Source organism: Triticum aestivum, chromosome 7B (assembly GCF_018294505.1).
Source record: "Triticum aestivum cultivar Chinese Spring chromosome 7B, IWGSC CS RefSeq v2.1, whole genome shotgun sequence".
NCBI classification, from domain to species: domain Eukaryota; kingdom Viridiplantae; phylum Streptophyta; class Magnoliopsida; order Poales; family Poaceae; genus Triticum; species Triticum aestivum.
Genome location: NC_057813.1, coordinates 619993382 through 620006503, shown reverse-complemented (window position 1 = coordinate 620006503; position 13122 = coordinate 619993382). Strand labels below are relative to the sequence as shown.

The 13122-nt window shown below is 45.0% G+C and overlaps 1 long non-coding RNA gene across 1 annotated transcript; it reads right to left on the bottom strand.

Annotated features, from left to right (window-relative positions):
• Positions 1 to 273: 273 nt before the first annotated feature.
• Positions 274 to 3698, bottom strand: LOC123159634 (uncharacterized). Its single transcript, XR_006479821.1, has 6 exons — positions 3236 to 3698; positions 3002 to 3127; positions 1776 to 1983; positions 1547 to 1670; positions 911 to 1041; positions 274 to 460 (listed from the first exon to the last, which is right to left on the bottom strand). It is a non-coding gene; the product is annotated as an uncharacterized lncRNA (long non-coding RNA).
• Between the last annotated feature and the right edge of the window lie 9424 nt (positions 3699 to 13122).

The following is a 13122-nucleotide window of genomic DNA, read 5'->3' as shown; positions in this document are numbered from 1 at the left end:
ATGGGCCGAGCCCAATACTTTGGCCTTTTTAATGTATTTTTTCCTGTTATTTTTTACTAGCTACATGGGCTTGGGCTATTGGTTCGGCCTTTTTTGCTTTGTGAGGTGCAGCCTTTTTACATTCTATATATTTTTTATTTTTGGGTTTTCTTTTTTTTGATACATTCAATTTTCAGATTATTGTAGTCAACTGGATGCACATTGTCAGATTCTTCTAGGCACTAGGTCCCAAACATCAGGTTTTAATTTTTCACAACTTGTAACTTAATGATATACCAATCAGAGAACACATTTTAAATATATTCAAATAACAACCAAATCACCAATATATCAATCAAGTTTATTACATTTCACCAATCACAATATAACCATACAATATTACACCAATCACAATATAGCACTCTACAGATAAAACGCTCAACAAGTACAGGCACGTCTCCAACACCTTAGCGCCTTGAGCCTGCAAAACATCACATCCAGCCACATATTAATGATCAAATCAATGAGACGGCAATAAAAAACGGTGCTCATGTATGAACGAAAATAAAATAAACAATCTTTGAGGCCATAGCATGTGCTACAAAAATCTTAACAAATGCATAGATGTCCACACAGAGCACATCCTACATGCACCAAGCATTAGGCATATGTTTAAGAAGACAAGTAATTTGAGATGGAAACAAGTATAGCTAACAATCTGACATGTGTAGTAGCACCAGCAAAAGAGCAAGACATGAAAGAATTTACAAGAACAACACCCTGGGAGGCCAATTACATGTACATGAGGTACTGCTGCTAGTGTATAACAAAGCATGAGTCCAGCTTGTGTAGGAGCAGAGCATGAGTCCAACAAAGCATGCTATAGGAGCAGAAAAGAGGGAGCTAGGGGTAGGAGATGGAGCCAGCTCACCGAAGAACTTGGGAGTCTAGCTTGGGTCCTTGTTAATCTGCTGCTGCTCCGGTAGCTCTCGTGTGCGGGTATAAGATCAGATCCAACTGACTGGAAGCGGCCGTTTGTCGAGCGATCTTTCATTTCCTGGTCTGCAACAAGAGGTAAATGCTAGACATTAGTAACTGCTGCCAAACCCAATGTGACAAAGAGGTAAGCACTATAAACTAGATTTATAAAAATTAACAGTATAAGTAAAAGGCAAAGCCTGTGCAAGTTTATCAGTACAAACTGGATTTATAAACTATAAGAGTACATTCTGTATCCGTAAGCTGATGATATATGCAGGTATAATAACAATCCAAAACAGAGAAGAGCAGATATAGATACATGGCTACATCTAGCGCTGGATAAATATGAATAGAAAACGAATTTGGAAAATAATGCAGAGAGAGTGGGTTCTCTGTTGTCAGGCTTGTTTCTTTGGACTTTTATGAGCACAATATTATTTTGAACCAGATCTTGGCTGGAGCAGTTTGGCATGATCCTAGACGCTACAAAGTTGAGCAAGGCATGAGTCACATCACACTTGTATGCGCAAACAAAAAGATGGGGTGGCAAGATGGCAGGCAGAGCAAACCTCGCTCCTTCACGCACCTCATCTTGTGCAGCACCGGCAGCGAGGACGACTCCAGCTCCTCGTCCATCCCGTGGTATCTACCCCTGCCTCTGCCTCCTTCCACTTGCCACGGCCAGGCGCACAACAGGCTGCAAGCGTGATCTGCAACCCAAGGAAATTAATAAAGAAGCAAAGCAAGCAGCAGCGCATGAGAGGATGCTGCAAAGTACGGACTTGCAGGATGAGGAAGGAAGGAGGAGGGCGTACCTTGGGCGTCTAGGTCCAAGGGCCACCGCAGACGCTGCAGATCAGGCGTCTCCTACCTCGCCATCTTCAAGGGCCACCGCAGCCACGAGGTCTTGGAGTGCCACGCCCCGCTGAGAAAGGGGGGTGGACGGGATGGGATCCAACCGACGCGGCTGGCCTCCATCTCCATTGCGCTGCTGGTGCCGCAGCCGTCGTGGTTGTCATTTGTCTTCCAAGTATAAAACATCAAGTGCACAAACTCACATCAGTTAACATCATTACAGAATTTCAGATAACATGTTTATTGCAAAAATCAAGCATAGGCAGTAGTGCTGCTAGTGTTTCTTTATGTGGTTGTGTTGGACATGCAACTCAATTTCTGTTTGTTTCAGACTAGCAGACCAACATGGTATCCAATGGAAAAAAGCAAACAGGGAAAACATTTTAGAGCAGAACAGTCACACCCTTTTTTTGTTTTGTACGGTGTAAATTATTTATCTATAAATTACATGAAATCGCCAATAGACACAGACACACAATTAATGCATGCCAATCAAGCAGCCGTATAATAAATTAGAATACAATCTTCGGATAATAATGCTTCAAGAAGAAGAAAAATGGAAGGATATCATGACAAAACTAACAAGTTTCTTCATGCTTACAAAATTACCACATGAAGGAAAGGGCAAATACTATCTCTGTAAAATTTACCACATTTTTTTAGTGGATTACAGTGCTCGAATTGCCACTGACACTGGACACAAGCAGCTGCACAACTAATGCATCAGCAAACAAATATATGGGAAATTAGCAAACACAAATATCTGTTGCTTCCTGAAGCGCCCCAGAGAAATATGCACCACACAATATTACGGCAAACACAATGGGGATATTTCTTCACACAGAACAGAAACCATGCATTGGCAGCGCTAAACTAAACCAATTACCAAAGCATGCTCATCTTCAGAAGAAATGCAGGTCACATCAGAATATATATCGAAGCTGATAACACATCACATGGAAGGTTATGACTACTAAAGGTACAGGAGAAACTAATACCATCCAACCAGATATCCATGAGACTATTGTTCAGACGAACCAAACCCAGACCTAGGAACAACAAGCAGGAAAGCACGATGCTCCATCCAGATCAAGACAGGGTAACCACAGCAGCACGGGGGCACCGGAATTGGACCGCGCGAGCAGATCAGGGGCGAAATTGGGGCATTCGGGAGGAGGATACGCACCCCAAAAGCGGTGGTTCTCCGTCATCTTCCCGGGCGAGGGAGGCCGGCGATCAAGATGGCCTTCTCCATCTTCAGAATCTGCTCCCGGGTGTAGGCGCTGTCGGAAATCAAGATGAAATCATTCACCTGCAAGCGTGCACACACACAGCGATCAGAAACGTGGACTCGATGAACGAATGAACGGACGCTGGTGAGTGGAGAAAAGCAGAGGGATGGATTCAGCTTTTTACTTACCTCAGGAGCCCAAATCTCCTCGGATCTGCACGCGCCTGACTGGATCGAGATTGAGAAGGGGAGAGGGTGGGTGCAGCAGTGGTGGATGACAGGCATGCGGGAGAGGCGACGGCGTCGGTGTTGGGATAGAGGGAATCATGATAGGAGGAGGATTTGGACCGAGGGGAGGAAGGGGACGGGCTTGGCGGATGCGGTAGCGGGGGGAGGTAGTCGCGGAAGAAGGCGAGGGTGGTGGCGGCGCTCGGCAGACGAGGATGAGAGGCTGGTGGCGTCGATCTAGATCGGGGAGACAGCGGCTACGCGAGGAGGCGCGGATCCAACTCTACAACGCGCGCGGATCCGAAAGGCCCGATGTGGCCGTGGCGGGAGAGCCACTTGAGGGCGGGGAGGCGTGGGGACTCGGGCTCCTCACCGTCGATGGCCATGGTGCGGGGGTGGGGGCGGCAGGGGAGTGGGTGGATGGGAGGGGAGAGGGAACGGGAGGAGTGGAGTTAGGGTTTGGGCTGCGGGTGGGTGGGTGGATGGATGGATGGATGGATGTGTGCCATGTCATCAATCCATGGCACAAACATCTCCACCAATGAAAATTAAACTTATGTATATGTGTTTTTTTCTTTTTGTTTCTTTTCTTTGTTTTCACCTATGTGAAGAACCTACCAAATATTAGTTATAAAATTGGACCGCAACAATTTTAAAAAATATTTGACCGTGTTTTATGTACAATTGAACTGCAGCTACCTCATAGTTTGATCTTTTTTTAAAATCATTTCTAGGTAAATAAGTATCTATATAACCAGAGAAATACCAAAAGTTTTCCAAGATTCAACCACTAGCTAGAAACGGTCAAACCCGCCGTTTTGACTGCATTTTGAAACGGGCATAAAATTTAAAAAAAAATCAAAAAATTTTAAAACATTCGCATTGTGTAATTATATGTGACCAAGTTTTCAAAAAAAATAATAAACTTGTAATACGATAATTATTTTTAAAAAATGTTCTCAGAAATGAGCTATCATGCGTGAAGATTCATGGCTTTCAAGCCAAATGATCAATCTTATGGCCACATTCATGGCATAGTTTGTTCAAATGATCTCATATTATGCACAAGGGTGTATCTTGGAATTCCAAAAAATTTTGCCTAAGGAAGTTTTCATTTTCTTTGCACGAAAAATTCATTTTCCATTTTCCGAGTGCCCAAAAGAAGGCTTTTTTGTGAAGGAACTACCAAATAATTGTTGCAAAAATGGACCAAATCAATTTTATAAAATATTAGGTCATGTTTAATGCACAATTGACAAAATGATTGGGTGTAAAAAGTTTTTATCCACCTCTGGTGAAAAAGACAAATTGACGCCGATTCAGTTGGAAACGGGTCAAATTTGAATTGCAGCTGCCTCATAGTTTGCTATTTATTTTTTCCAAAAATCATTTCTAGGTACATAAGTATCTACTTTATCATAGAAATACCAAAAGCTTTCCAAGATTCAACCACTAGCTAGGAACGGTCAAGCCCGCCATTTTGACCGCATTTTGAAACGGGCATAACAAATTCAAAAAAATCAAAAAAATTGGAAAACCTTCGCATTGTGTCATTATATGTGACCAAGTTTCCAGGAAAAATAATAAACTTGTAATATACTAAGTATTTTAAAAAATTGTTCTCAGAAATGAGCTATCATGCGTGAAGATTCATGGCTTTCAAGCCAAATGATCAATCTTATGGCCACATTCATGGCATAGTTTGTTCAAATGATCTCATATTATGCACAAGGGTGCATCTTAGAATTCCAAACAATGTTGCCTAAGGAAGTTTCCATTTTCTTTGCACGGAAAATTCATTTTCCATTTTCCGAGTGCCCAAAAGAGGTTTTTTTGTGAAGGAACTAACAAATAATTGTTGCAAAAATTGACCAAATCAGTTTTATAAAATACTAGGCCATGTTTAATGCACAATTGACAAAATGGTTGGGTGTAAAAAGTTTTGATCCACCTCTGGTGAAAAAGACAAATTGTCGCCGATTCAGCTGGAAACGGGTCAAATTTGAACTGCAGCTGCCTCATAGTTTGCTATTTATTTTTTCCAAAAATCATTTCTAGGTACATAAGTATCTATTTTATCATTGAAATACCAAAATCTTTCCAAGATTCAACCACTAGCTAGGAATGGTCAAGTCCGCCATTTTGATCGCATTTTGAAACGGGCATAAAACATTCAAAAAAAATCAAAAAATTGGAAACCCTTCGCATTGTGTCATTATATGTGACCAAGTTTCCAGAAAAAATAATAAACTTGTAATACGATAATTATTTTAAAAAAATGTTCTCGGAAATGAGCTATCATGCGTGAAGATTCATGGCTTTCAAGCCAAATGATCAATCTTATGGCCACATTCATGGCATAGTTTGTTCAAATGATCTCATATTATGCACAAGGGTGCATCTTAGAATTCCAAACAATGTTGCCTAAGAAAGTTTCCATTTTCTTTGCACGGAAAATTCATTTTCCATTTTCGAGTGCCCCAAAAGAGGTTTTTTTGTGAAGGAACTACCAAATAATTGTTGCAAAAATGGACCAAATCAATTTTATAAAATACTAGGCCATGTTTAATGCATAATTGACAAAATGGTTGGGTGTAAAAAGTTTTGATCCACCTCTGGTGAAAAACACAAATTGTCGCCGATTCAGGTGGAAACGGGTCAAATTTGAACTGTAGCTGCCTCATAGTTTGCTATTTATTTTAGGTACATAAGTATCTATTTAATCATTTCTAGGTACATAAGTATCTATTTAATCAGAAATACATGGTTTGATGGCGAGACATCAAGGTTTGGACGGTGGCCGAGGGCCCCAACTCTAGAGCGCGTAAGCTCGCATGCCCGCCACATGGTCACCGCGTGATCGTGGCGTTGCCATGTGTTTTGACGGCCTAGGCATGTCTAGTGGGTTGGGCACTCCCCAGGTAGGTGCAAGGAAGAAAATCACAACATAAGATTCTCATGAGGAGACCGATCGATGCTCAAACATGAATAAGCAGCCAAGTTTTTGATTTGCGGTACAGGAAATGCACATGACTAATGGGCGTGAGTTTTTGCTGTGGATGATCGGTTACTAAGAAGACCGTATTCATAAATTTTCACCTCAAAAGGAGGAGCCTAGGTGGTACTTGCTTTGCAAAGTACCACACTGGACATAAATACGAATGTTGAAGCTGGGCTCAAAATAATGAATGGATTGAGCTGGCATTTGGTGGAGGAATGTTATTTGGGCATAGGAAAGCACTGTAGAAAATGGATACCATTTGAACATGCCAAAGTGGTACTTCCTTCACAAAGTGCTGCTTTGAACAGGATAGGAAAATGAATATTGTTGAATTATTTTCGAACTAGGCAAGGAAGGTTTTTGACATATTTGATGAAGATATGATCCAAACAATTTATGAGAATTTTTTGGGAATTTTTGGAATAACAGAAATATAGGTTGCTTCACAACCTAGGGCAAAAATTGACACATGGACATGACACATAGGCAAAACTGATGAGATGGCGCCTAGTCATCACAACCCACCACAATCTACAAGGCTATGACCATCTATATTGGTCGTTAACAACTAGAAATAAGGCAGCGGACCTACACTATTTGCTTTGTGACCATTTCGTGTAAGGAAATTACGACCTTTCTGACCAAAATGGTCGCAATGGTTTAGGGTTTGGAGCCCCCCGAACAGCTTTTGACCAATTGGTCTCAAATGGTTATAGATCTATGACCAATTCTTCCAGTGTCACTGACAGAAGGTCACTAGTTGACATATTTCTTGTAGTGCCTCTCCGTCGGGAACGGAGCTCGGCTTGAGGACCGATGTGTGAAATTTCTTTTTGGATATTAGAGCATCTCCAACCCAATCCACACTTGACTCCTATACGTTTGGGGCCCGACACGGCCTAGACAAGAAACAAACCTCCAAAATGAACACCCTATGCCCATCCCACTTGCCTAGGGTGTCTTGCACCCCCCATATCCAACATGTCCACATGATACATTTTAACCATGTCAGAAAAAACTAAAAGTAAATTTCAATGATAGCTTTAGAATAAAAAATAATATATTTAGCATTGATTGAATCTGAAATCGAATACGAAATTTTGTGACATTGAAGATATTTGTTGTGTGCGTGAAAAATTATTTTCACATTTTTCAAACACTTGCATAGTGTATTTTGAGCATATGATGCAATAGTAGTACCACAAGAGTGGGTGCACCAGATATTCCCCGACCTAAACTATTCTAATTTTCAACTAGATGAACCAACTTGTGAGTTTTTTATTAAACAGATGCAAAAGATTTTCCTCATCACATTAATTAAGAAGAAGACTGAGAAGGTTTGAGAGTTTCATGATCACAAAGGTTAGTACACAAAGGGATAACTCCCGCAGACTTCAATCTCCCAAATATTTTGCCCTCGCAATGAGCCAAATCTTCGCCTCAATCTTGATCGACAAAACAATGTGGGTGGGTAAAGATGCCATGTTTCGAAAAACTCTCACATTTCTTTCGTTCCAAATTGCCTAGCAAACCAGCATCTTCATAGAATTGAACGCCTTGTGAGTTGTGTCTTTCTAGTATTGATTATGCATTCTCTATATTAGCATAGTATAATGTTATGTGTAATGGGTGGCTTTCCTTTGTTCATTACTACCAAACACAAGGGTGATGCCAGGAATAGAAAGGATTCATTACATTTCCTCTCGTGATTCGAACCAAACACACCCTAGGATAAACATCAGTCTTTCGTCGACGCATCTTCGTCTTTGGATCTGCTATGACTTCGTCCATTGCTGGATGTCACGGCCATGTTTTTGTAGGATTTGACTCCCCTAACTTGTAGAATGGCGTAACTTAACTTCATTACTTCTTCCATCGTCTAGTACCATTCGACGTCCTTCCTCCCCCATAGTATCCTAGCTCCACCTTGTCTACTCGCAAAAAGAAAACCTTAAAACTCATTAACTCGCAAAAAAAGGACATACGTCAACCCGCCATCGTCCTCCCATGGGAGAAAAACACACCAAAACTCTTTTGGTGGGGGCAAATGACAAACTGCTAGCCACAAGTGATGCACATGTGTTGTGTCTTGTCGCTACCAGAGGAGATTAAGATTAAGCTTTGCAGAAGCTATCCCTTAACTAGTAATTTTGTTGTTAAAAGTTTGGTCTGTTAATGAACACAAACTAAGACTTGACACTAGTCATTTAGAAACAAGTTCAATTCGAGCCACAAAATACTTGTTTGGCTTGGAACATCGATTTTAAATCCAACACTATTTGTCATACCAACAATAGAACGATAAGTCAAATCAATTAAGACATAACATCACACTTTAATCGCAAATGAATATTCAAATAATCGTTTATGGCAGATTCTGGCATTTATCTATTTCATGTATTTTATGATTTTGTTTTAGTTGATATTTTTAAGTTTAAATATTTGGATGTTCACACAATTCTAAGGAACTCTAGGTGTTCTCAAGATTTCACATATCCATTACATTAATTTTGAAATCAACGGTAAATATGTTCGATACTGGGTCAGTTTTTATTTACAGGATCTTCGATAAATACGGCTGTATTCACTACTTAGTCTACACAAGAGAGTGTGGTCCAGATCCCTAGGATTGTGGGGACCGTCCAAAATAGTGTGCACTCAATGGCATGAGTGTCTCGAGAGCAGTGTTTTCGCTCCCGAGCTCATCTGCTCTGGATATCTGGACCACTCAGTGTCGCGTGGGGATCTGTGCCATCAGTAATTTGTGGGGACATACGAACTATATACCGAAAAAGGCTTCTGCCCCGCTTTATATATAAAGCACGAACCCAACAACCCAGTACAAACGCACGCCACCACAACACACCCACACACCCAAGGCATTATACATAGGCGCTGAGCGCGGCAACACCACCCCTAGCACTAGTACCGTGAAGAGATGAAGCCACATACGACGAACAGTGGGCTCCAAGGCGGCGCCTTCAGGAAGGATACGACACCGGAGCGCCGCCACCGCCTAATCCGATGATCAGAGTTTCCCCCGGAGCCACACGACGGGCAATGAGAGCCGCGACGACGCCTTCAAGAAGGGTACGAGCTACGCTGCCGCCGGTCCGTCCAAAGATAGAACAGGTTTCCACCCCGGCTAAAACTCACCGCCACCGAACGCCACGCCCCGGCGACCATGCCGCCCACACGGCCATGGCCACCGGGCAACACCAAGCCACGACCTCCGCCCAAGAGAGCCGCACAACCACAACCAGGGCCGCCGCCTCGGCATCCAAGACCTTGACACCCCCTCACCCGAGACCTGCCGCTATCCCAACCAAAGAGACGAGCGGAAAGGTCGCACCTTTCACACCCCTAGGCGACCCCCAGTGCCAAGACCCAATAGGCCGGCCACCAGGCCTTCATCGACCCGTCCTGCAGCATTGGGCGCGAGGCGAGCTCGCTCCCGCAACATCGTGCGCGAGACGAACTCAGTCCCGCTGCACCGTGCGCGAGACGAGATTAGTCCTGCGGCACTGGGCGCGAGACAAGCTCAAACCTGCGCATCGGGCACGAGACGACCGATGGACCACAGTTGGGAGAAGGCCAGCCCTTCATCGAACATAGCGACCGGACGACGAGGAGGGGGGGCAAAGGCCGATACAAGCCACCTACGGACGAACCGACGCTAGGACGAGCCAGCCGTCGTCGAAGTCGACTTGCCAAGCCACCATGGAGCCATCCACGGCCGGAGCAGCGGCCACCCCGGCCTCTGCCCAACCCGCGCCGCCCGCCGAGCTCCAAGCGTCAGAGCCGCCGGGCACGCACCCGCGCGTCGAGCCGCCAAAGGGGAGGGACGCCGCCGAAGTCCCCGAACATGGTCGATCCAGGTCGGAGACGGAGATGCCCAACTCCCCCGCCGCCACGGAGCCACCACCACGAGGCCCACCACGCCGCCGATCGAGTACAGGAGCCACACCGCCCACACCCGCCGGGCGCCGCCATGAGCCCCGCGCCGCCGCCACCCTCTCGCCGGAGCGCCTGCGAGCCAGGCGGAACCGGGCCAGCCCCCGAAGCAGCCAGCCGCACCACCCCGCCCCGCACGCCGCCGGGCGGCCCTTACCATCTCAGCCCGCGTCGCCCGCCGGCCGCCTGCCCGAGCACCTGCCCGGTCCAGATCTGGGCCGAGGTGCCCACAGCCGTCGCCCGAGCTGGCACGCCCCCACCGAGCCCGCGACGAGGAGCCGCCCGCGCCACCAACCCAGGCCACCGCCGTCGCACAGCCCTGGCCGCCACCACGTCACGCCATCCTGCAGAACGACGCGCCTCCAAGCCGAGGATCTGCCCCGCGCCAGCCCGCCGGGAGGAGGGGGAAGAAGCCCCGCCGCCGCCGATGCCGGCCGGGCTTTGCCTGGCGGCGGCGAGGAGGGGAGGAAGGAACAGGGAGGCTGGAGGAGGAGGGCGCTAGGGTTCGCCTCGCCGCTCGCGGGAGCCGACGAGAGGAACGGCTGGTTCAGAGGGCACCATACGAACTATATACACCACGAAATACAGGAGCTGTGCCTGGTATATGTCAGGCTTTGACTCATTCGCCCCCCCTCCCTGCTCTCTATCTCTCTCTCCCATACCAACAAGCGTGTCTCTTGGCGGCGGATCTGGGTGGGAGTGTGACGCCATCTCCTTCTTTTCCGGTGGCAAGCCCCCGCTCGGATTAGGCCCCCGTGGCAGCGCATTGCTTCCCAGCAGTGTCGTGGCCGAGGAGCAGCATGGCAGAAGGGAGTTGGAGCCGAAGATACATGGAGAAGAGTTCGCCGGATTCGGCCGTGCTGGCTTTGACATTCGATGGATCCGGCCGGCCAGGAGTTTGTGCGGGGCTCCCCGTGTGTGGATCCAGCCATATCAGATCCATCGCAATCTTTCTCCCCTCCCTTAGTCCATCGTCTTGGTCCTCAGTAGTGAATCCTTGTTATGGCCACCACCTGGTTCTCTTTTGTATTTCAGATCGCCTCATTCAACTAGATCTGGGTAAAGTTGCTTGGTGTCGATCTTGCATTCTGTACTCGTAGATGCTCATATTTTTATGGATTTCTGTTCATGCCCCAAGATCTGCTCAAAGTTATCTTTCAAATCTTGTTGTTCCCGTTGAAATTTCTCTTGCCCCAATATCTGCTCAATCGGAGTTATCTTTCAGATCTTGTTGTTCCCTTTGAAAATACAGTGACAGAGAGTACTTATCCGGACTATTTTTTTTGGCAAATCGCAACTAGATTTTGTGCTTTTTAGAGTGACTAGTGTGATGTTAATTGTAGCATGCGTCATGTCAAACGAATATTAGCAATGTGTTCATCAGCAAGTCACCTTATGTTCGTCATTAGTAACTTATTTGTGCAGCAGATTTTTTTTTTGGAATTGCTTTGATTTTATCCTTGGCATATCTGTTTGCCTGTTGTGACCGATGAAAATTGAACGGCAAAGCTTTTAGTTCATGCAACATGTAAGGTTGGGTGCGTACAGTTTGTGGATTGAATTTTCCTTTGCGAAATCAATCCTGCAAACGTTGTCTTGTTGAAAGAACATTTTGGATCCTAATCATGTTGCTGTTAAAATTTGTGCGGTCAAAACTAGAATTTTCCAGCTCCAAAAACAAATCATGTTCTGCATTTGTAGGTTGCTGCTAGCCTGCTACCTGTCCGAGTTAATGGAGACAGACGACAATAAATGAATAGAGAGAGAGAGCATGCTCAAATGTAGACCCCACAACTGTTCACATGTCTGATCTGAGAGAAGAAAGAGAAAACAGCTCATACATGTTTTTCAATGAGAGAATACAAGGTGAAATACACATGCTTTCACCAACCTTAGAGCAACTGGGTGGTCCAGATATAGAGAGTAGATGAGCCCGGGATCCAAATTGGATATCCAGATTGTCTCCTCCTACTTGCCCATCTTATTTATACAAGTCCTTATTCTCGACCTTTCCTCTAATCTCAAACCATATTCTTGTTTTAAATCCGAACACAAATACTTCGGTTTGACGGCCTAGAGCCTGCCTTGATCGACAACCTGGATGACGAGATTGGTGTTGTGTCATGCCAACTGTGTATTAGTTTGACTTGGGAGGCATCGGGACAAAACATATCCATCAGACGAGTGTTGTTGGTGCATGGGTAGGTCCTCAGGCTGATGCTAAGAATGCTACTAGGACAGGATCGGATCACATTCTGGATTTACAGGCAGTGGGGATACGCCCCCTACGCTAAAATAAGAACCAGCTTCGTGTAGAACGATACTCAGAGGCGTAACTTCACTGCTCCCGGTGAGCGAGTATGGGGAAGGTAAACGAACGAGATACTCGGTTGTCCTCGTGTACAGTAGATGTAGGGTTAGGTGTTGGACTAGTCTAGATTTGCCTCCATGGGGTCATGCTTTCCATGGTGGAAGATGACAGAGGGAAATAGATCTGGTTTGTGCTATCTAATAAGCTCTCCAAATTTCGACACTAAAAACTCTGATGAAGTCTCTAACATTAGCGAAACAGCTCGGTGCAATAAAGAAACAAGTATCATTTTCTGAAACGTAGTAACTGAAGAAATGAACTACTCATAGAGCTCCATGCATCGGCACTTCAGAATTCATGGTGGCAACAATATCTCTTCAGTCAATATGTCATCAATAGTTGAATTATGGATCGTTGATAGAATTAGTTAGCACAAAACTTCAGTGCTAGAAATGTTTTTTTGTCAGTAGGCATGTGTAACTTCTGATGATCCATTTTTTGAGAACTTTATCAATTTTTGACAGATATATCATTAGCTATTAATTGATTATGTGATGTGATGATCTTTTTTGTCATTATTTG